This window comes from Pteropus vampyrus, unplaced genomic scaffold (assembly GCF_000151845.1).
Source record: "Pteropus vampyrus isolate Shadow unplaced genomic scaffold, Pvam_2.0 Scaffold24, whole genome shotgun sequence".
Classification (NCBI taxonomy): Eukaryota; Metazoa; Chordata; class Mammalia; order Chiroptera; family Pteropodidae; genus Pteropus; species Pteropus vampyrus.
Window position 1 is genome coordinate 10,627,506 of NW_011888805.1, and position 8,191 is coordinate 10,635,696.

Sequence of the window (8,191 nt, forward strand, 5' to 3'; positions counted from 1 at the left end):
CTGTATACTCATACAAGGTAGGAATCAAATGAAATCATAGGATAAACTGTTTTGTCGATCACTCTGTAATAAAGTTTTATAATTAAGAATACTCTTGTTGATATTGCTATATAAATACTAAACATATATGATAAACTATAGATTATATAAATTCTATATTGTATTATCCTTTATATGTAATGTAAATAGTATTATTGATATTGCTATAAAAATCTAGATGAGTATTAAAATGTATTCAGAGTAAGGAACATTTATTTTCTGATACGTTAATTAAGCACGTGAGTTAAGGGCACTGTAGTCAAATGTGCTTGGGTTTAACAAAATAAGATTTAAAAAAATATTGCAATGTTATCAGCTAAATTGTATACTTCCAATCTCCATTAAACTCTCAAATTTGTATGTTGAAGCTCTAATCCTCAGTACCTCAGACCTCAGAATGTGACTATATTTGAAGACAAGTCTTCTAAAGAGGTGAGTAAGTTAAAATGAGGCCATTAGGGTGGGTCTTAATCCAGCCTGACTGGTGTTTTTATGGAGGACATTTGGACATGTGAAGAGATGCCAGGGATGCATAAGCGGAGAGGAAAGACCACATGAGGACACAGTGAGAAGGTGACCAACTGCAAGCCAAGGAGAGAGGCCTCAGAAGAAACCAAATATGTTGATACTTTGACCTTGGACTTCTTCTCTAGAACTGTGAGAAAACAAATTTTTGATGTTTAAGATATCCCCAGACTGTGGTATATTCTTATTATAGGAGAAGAGGCTGCTTCTACTGGCCAAGAAGATTCATCAGAATTGGGGGATTCAATATTCCCAGCTTCATCATGGGCTTCCCATATGTCCCTATTCCAATTTTCAGGATCCCATTCCTTCCAATCGATGTCCTCACTTTAACAGTAGACACCCTGCAATGTTGAGAACTCAATTTGTGTTGTAATTCAGCCACTAGCAGGATGAGATTCTAGGCTTGGTTTACAGAATTCTCAGCTCTGTAGCTACAGAAAATGAATCTCTTTCAGGACAGACGTAAAAGCTTTCAGGTCATATAAGCAGCACTTGAGGTAGAAATTTGAATACCTTAGCTCATCCTTTTCTTTCTCTACTTTGTTCATCAACATGAGGAGCAATCGGCCAAATCTTATTATACTTGGTAGTTGGACAAAAATGGTTGAAAGAATCACATGCATGATTACTCAGAAACGTGCCTCTTACAAGTGTTTGACAATGTTGATATTTTGTATATCTCTATGGCCATATCATACTATGGACTATCAGTGCTCTCTTTACTACTGGAAATAGAGTGATTAGCATCTTTAATAGGATTAGAGACCCAATTCTAGAAAACCTAGAACCAATCTAGAAAACATCCTCAATATTTTGTTCCTCTAGAACCACTCTTGTGCCCAAATCTATATTGGTCAGCTTCTGTTTTTCTAGAGGACCTTGATTAATGCAGGTGAGATTTTTCAGATCCTTCAATATATTAATGTTCTCTGTGAATACCCAAGGTGAGATCATCTAGCCTTTTCCAAACACAGTTGTCCATAAAACATGTTTTTAAAGTATTTTCTAAGATGATTGTTTTGGAGAAAATAACTGAGTATCCTGCTCTACATGAAGCTGTGAGTGTGTGTGTGTGTGTGTATGTGTGTGTGTGCGTGTGCGTGTGAGAGAGAGAGAGAGAGAGAGAGAGAGAGATAAAGAAATACTTAGGTCAAAATCTTAACCCTGGAAGGAGCTTAGATGTCCCCTACCTCCCATTCCTGGTATCATCACACCTTGCATTCTTGTCTTGTGTGATTAAGTCTACCTCTGGTTCAAATTTCATTTTGAAGCTACAGATCAACTGAATATTTATCCATTTATTCCTCCTATACGTTTTCGAGTGCCTACTATGTGCCAAGCCTTGTTCTTGGAATACAGACAAGATACAACTGTTCTCCTGGGGATCAGATTCTAATGGGGAGAGACAGACAATAAACAAAATCAACAAATAAATTGCCTATAGGGACGTGATGTGGATGCTATTGGGTGAAATAAAGCCGGGAAGGGGTGAGGGAGTGCTGGGTGGCCCGGATGGGGACAGGACTGCAGTTTAAATAAAGAAGGATCTATTTATTTAAAAACTGCTCTGAGGTGACTTGGAACAGACTTGAATGAAATGTGAGAGGTGTCACAAGACCATCTGGGAGGTGCATTACAGGCTCAGGGAACAGCAAGCATAAGACTACAAGGAACATGCCTGGTATGTTCTAGAAATAGCAAGGAGGGCAGCATGCGGTAGCAGAGAGAATGTGGGGCAAGTGGGAGCAGATAAGGGCAGAGAGATGGCAAGTGGGGAGGGGGTGGACAAGCAGGGAAGTAGTAGATAGTTTAGGGTCTCGGAGAGAAACAAGGAGTCACAAGAAGGTTTTGAATGAGAGTGACATGACCTGACTAATGTTTTTAAAGGATCGTTCTGGCTGTTATTGAGAATAGACTGTTGGGGAACTTTATACATTTAAAAAAGCACATTGAAATGAATGTGCTATCTTTTCATATAACCCAGATCCTGTCTTGTGTCCTAGTTATGGTAAGTCCAGCCAGCCACTAAGGCCTGTTACTGTGGGCCCCCACTGCTCCACCGGTGTTTGCAGGGCCTTCTCTAGAGAAGGATGCTAAGCCACAATAAATACTCTGGCTTCACAGAGAAGGCAGAAAGTGGATCATGACACATGACCACGTGGCTACTTTATTCACCAAGTTAATATCAATTTTATAAGCACATAAGATACACAAACATGTATTTTAGGGAGAGAGGTGTTTTGGAGTATGTTATTTTATCCGTAAAGTTAATTAAACTGGTTTGTGCAGGATACATACTTGGAGGAAAGATTTTGCAGCATATTGATTTGGAATAAGGACTATTTAGGAGGCAGATAAACTATAAAACTCAAGAAATATTGGCTACTGCAGAAACGGTCCCCGAAACCTGCACTTCGGTGATCTGTGATGGGCCTTATTCATGATAGGATCAACTGTACTATATATTAATTTGCCCGATTGGAATTCTGCTGTGCTCTGAACATACTCCTCCCATATTGTGATACAGCCAGAATAACTAAACTCGATGACTAGACTGAAGTAGAACTTCTTTATAAACAGAGATCATTTGATGTTTTTTTTTAACCAAATAAAATTCAGATGGCTTTTGCCTTTTTATAGTTTTCTGACACTTTTCCTGTTCTGCATAATTCCACCAGGATTATTGACAAGAGTTTAGCAAATATATCTGCAAATAACTGGAATTATAATTCACAAGGCCCAGAAACTTGAATTTTTGCAAAACGGCCCTTGTTTTTATTGGTCTGTTTGTTTTTTACTTTCTTGGGCTTCCAGTCCTTCACACTGACCCTTTTAAAAACAAAGCTGTACCTCTTCTTTTGAATTCATTCCTTTTGACAAGAAAAAAGACCAGAAAATGAGCATTGTGTTTTTATTACTTTCTATGGGTCTTCTGCGGCTCTTAACATTTTGCCTCTTTCCTAGACCATGGGCTGGTTCTTTTCCATGCTTATTCTTTAAAGAGCGTTTTAACAAATCCTTTAAAAATCCTCTTTATTACTGGTTTACGTCACATATTTGTGTTTGCCTTTCGTTAGATAAACCTTCTTCTGTCTTTTGTACATGCTAGTAATATTTTTTAAATATTTGAACCCATTAGAGAACTTTCTGTGCATTTTCATTGGCTTCTTTAGATAAATCTCTCTATTCTTGGTTACTGAGATATTTTGTGATCTTAATGGTTTCTATGTTTCTTATCAACAGACCCTGAAGTCCAAGAATATGTCTTAGCTATCACTAAATTAACTGAGAATACACATTATAATAAATCTATCTTCCAGAGTTTTCTGTCCTTATCAAATCTTATATCACATTAAAATCTATTTTGATGGCAACATAAATATCTCGTTTCTTGAAAGTGAAGTCTAACAATGCCCCGGATTCCCTTTTTTGTGAATTGCACTGTGCCACTGTCTTCTTGTTATAATTAAACCCAGAGAGGTAGTTCTTCAAGTCCAAACCCAATGACATGATTTTAATTTGTTTGAATTTGAGAACTGAGGCTGAAAAACTTATCCAAATGTATTGAAATAATTCCTATGGAGATGATAAATAAATAAGCACTAATATTCCCTCTCAATCAATATTCACTGAGTACCTATTATAATTCTATTGTACTCACACATTATTACATTAGGAATATAATAATATTTATACTGTAATATTATATTTATAATAGAATATATTAACATTATTATTGATAATGGTATTGATAATATATTAATAATTTATTATTACTATAGTAATATATTGACTGTGAGCAATATAACATAATGATGATTTTTATGCTTCTAGGTGATATTAGGAGGGGCAATTTCTTTAGTATCAATTGTTTAGTTTTTCACACCTGATATGCTGCTGCTTATGGCTTTATTCTTAAAGGTATAATTATAACTGATGAATAGATTCATGTGCATTATATAATTTCTTCTGTGATGACTACTAATGGTGCTTTGTATTACTTATCATTTTAGACATGCAAAAGTCTACTGCCTGTATTTCTCTAGGATTTCCTGCTTTTTCACTTCATGACACACATAGAAAATAACATTTGATTCCCATTGGGTTAAATGTATCTGTTTGCTCCAGTCTGGGGTTTTCTGGACTAGGAACTTGGCTGTCCTAGGCTTGCCCTGGGGGCAAGATGAAAACCCATTCACGACAAATTAATTGGAAAGCTGATCTATTCATAAAGATGACACTACCTGGAAACAACCCTTGAACACAGCTTATCATATATTTGACTTATTAGAATATATGTTTTTTGAGGTCATAGAATCAAAGAATAAATAGAATCAATCTTCAAAGAATCTTACTACTAATCAGAAGGCTTGCGTGGGGTAAGGTGCATCAGAAACTTAGAGTAGAAGAAAGGGACCACCATTTAAAGCAAATGTTTTTATTTCTCTGTACTGACATGGCAGTGGCCTGAAAAAAAATAAGCTCTTGCTCACCTGTAACCTTCTAGTCATATGATTCAGCAGGACGTTTTCTCTTATTTTTTTCCACTATTTCCAAACTGGTCAGGAATTTCCCTCTTCATTTCAGAATGGGAGGGAAAAAGAAACTAGATCAACATTCCACTCTGTTTTACAACTATCTAAGATCAGTTCTTTTCAATCAGATATTCTGATTTAATGAGTCTGGAGTGAGTCTGGGCTTAGGTATTTTCACAAAAATTCACAGTGACTTGAGTGGGGAGACATTGTTGAGAACCGCTGATAGGTATCAGCGGAATAATGGGAATTTTGTAACTGAGCACACAAGTGAAAGGACACACTCCAAAGCACAGCTGTTCAGCAAAATAAAGACGAGACACGAGGCAAAGGCAAATAGTGCAGAAAGCAAATATTTATAATATGCATCCTCTTTGGGCATTTCTGAGTGTATCCTGTGGAATTTGGGCACTTCGGTTTGGGGAATGGATTATCACTGCTCTGATGAGCTAGGAGAGGCTTTGTGGAACAAATCAACTTGTAGAACATGTTGAAAAAAACAAGGTAGTGAAAAATATAGAGTGTGAATTCATAGATTGGCAAAAAAGAAGGGCCGGAGCAGCAAGCGGAGAAATAGATAGTTGAGTGGTTTGTTTGGGGAAAGAGAATTTGGGCAGGTGGGAAGCAGAGGAAGGGGAGGTAAAGACTCCTGGCCCTGTAACAAGCAGCTTGGTTACTGAGCAAAAATTAGGGCACTCTGTATAAGGCCTGGCTCATAGGTAAGAGGATAACTGGCACATTTTTCCTTAGAAGGGCAATTGGAGCTGAGCAAGGATTTTGTCAACAACAATTTGTACTCACACTCCAAAGAAAAGCTATAACAAAAATAATGCAATGCAGTACTGTTAAAAAGCCTTTACTGAAAAGATTAAGAGCACAATAACATACAGGCTTTCATATTATTTAGTATACAGAAGTTGAAATTCAAATCCTGAAGAAAAATAGAGGCAATGGTACAAAGCCTTGTTTTATTATATAGCATCTGTGATGCCATCTCTTATTTCTATAACCCCTTCACCTAGAAGTACAATTTTCCAAATTCCTAAACAAGGACCTTTAGGTTTGTAGTGTACTTTTAGCAATAACTCATCATCAGCTTTACTGAGGATTTATTTCTGGGTCTTTTCTAGAATATTCAGCATAAGCTTGTTCTCTAAACCCTGATGTTCAGACCTTCTCATGGCTATGCAAAGGATCCCATGCTACCCTGCCAATGGAAGAATATTAACGCTGATGGTAGAAAATAAACAGTCATTTCTGGGTCATTCAAGGTTAATGTTAATATAGGAGCCTTTGGATTAGTTTAAAAATCTCATTTGGTATCTTACAGAATCTCAGAGGGCCTGCACGATCACTAACAATCACTGTGTACATTTCTAAGATAGTTTGGAAAGACTGATGGTCCAGGGGGATTATATGCCTGTGGTTGGGCAGAATATCTGCAGCTTTTACCTAATACCTAAAAGTGCCTTCTGAGCACTAGAGATAGACAATAAGAGAGAAAAAGACACAAAGAAGTAAATGTTTAGAATGTAAGTTCTTTAGGGTAAGGTTCTGCCTAAATGTGACAAATATATGTCATAAATTTAAAAAGTTCAATAAATATTTTGTTATTTTATTTTATCCAAGTGCATTTTTCCCACTTGGGAAAATATATAAAGATGCATAAAATGTTCACTTTGGCAAACTCATTTCCACTTATTTCTTGTTTTTCGGCATTCGGAAAATCTACAACAGTGTCAATATAACATTCTGATTATGTTTTTCAACTTCTCCATTCATTTACTTGGCTTTATACAAAAATAATATTCAAAAGATGGCCCCAAAGAAAATATGCTGAGTACCAGGGTCATCAAGTGAACAATTGCATCTTTCTCTGAGACGGGAGCTGGGGAAATGGACCAAATTGCAGGAGGTAGAAGCACATGTTTGTAGTCTTCTCTTTTCTCCATTTTTAATAGCATGGAACCATTTATTTATTGACTGCTTGAAATAAATTCAAATAGAAGAACTTTGTAAATGGTGTAGTCTCTGGTAAGACTCACCTGATGCCAATCTTTTTTGTTATTTATGAGAGGGCCTCAGAGACCTTGAATGTCTACTCTTTTTATCCAAGAGTTCATGTTGTTGTGAGCTAAGGCCCTTTTGTCTGGAAAAGAAGCTGAAGAATAATTCACGAACTCGCAATTCTCCTAGGACTGAGCTGGGATCTCATTAAGACTCACATTTAAGTGAGCTTCAAAAAGTGATAGAAAATGAGGCACCTGTGTTCTCTGAAGAGTTTTACTTGTGTTTCACTGTTTCTAGGTTAGTAAGAATATTTCACAGCTCCCTCTGTTTTGTCCTGTGAGCAGGTAGGCAAAGAGTAGAGGCTGGGAGTCGGGGGAGGCTGAGGAAGAAGACCCCATTCTTGGAGTATTTATTGTTCTTTCCATTTACTTGGCTTTTCTTTTTCTAAAGAAAAAAATTTTCAAAATTATCTTACAGTTTTTAAATAATGGCTTTATTGAGATATAATTTACATTCTACAAAATGCACCCATTTAAAGTGTCTAATTCACTGTGGTCATGTCACCCTGAACGTGCCTGATCTCATCTGATCTCAGTAGCTAAGCAGGGTCGGGCCTGGTTAGTACTTGGGTGGGAGACCACTTAGGAAGACCAGGTGCTGCAGGTGGTAAAAAAAAAAAGTGTCTAATTCAATAGTTTTTAGTGTATTCACAGACATGTACGATCATCACCACAGTCAACTTTTGGACATTTTCATCACCTCATAAAGAAACCCTTTACTTATCACCTTCCGGGCTCTCGTCCCTACTCTCCTTGGCCCTAAGCAGCCACTAGTCTACATTCTGTCTCCAAAGATTTCCTTATTCTGGAGATTTCATATAAATGGAATAGTGTAATATGTGGACTTTTGCTCACTTGACTTTTACTCTCATTTTGCCTATGTCTTTTGTGGTAATGCATTGTGCTTTGAAAACTTTAAATGCGTCCCTGCTTTGTCTCCTAACACAGCTTAAGCTCAGCCTGAGTCAGGGATGCCCAGCATATCCTCAATTAGTGTTTGTGAATTTTTGAATCAATTTC

The 8,191-nt window shown here is 36.9% G+C and overlaps 1 pseudogene; it reads left to right on the top strand.

Moving 5' to 3' along the window:
* Positions 1–7,659: 7,659 nt before the first annotated feature.
* On the top strand, positions 7,660–7,778 carry LOC111737197 (annotated as a pseudogene).
* The last annotated feature ends 413 nt before the right edge of the window (positions 7,779–8,191 follow it).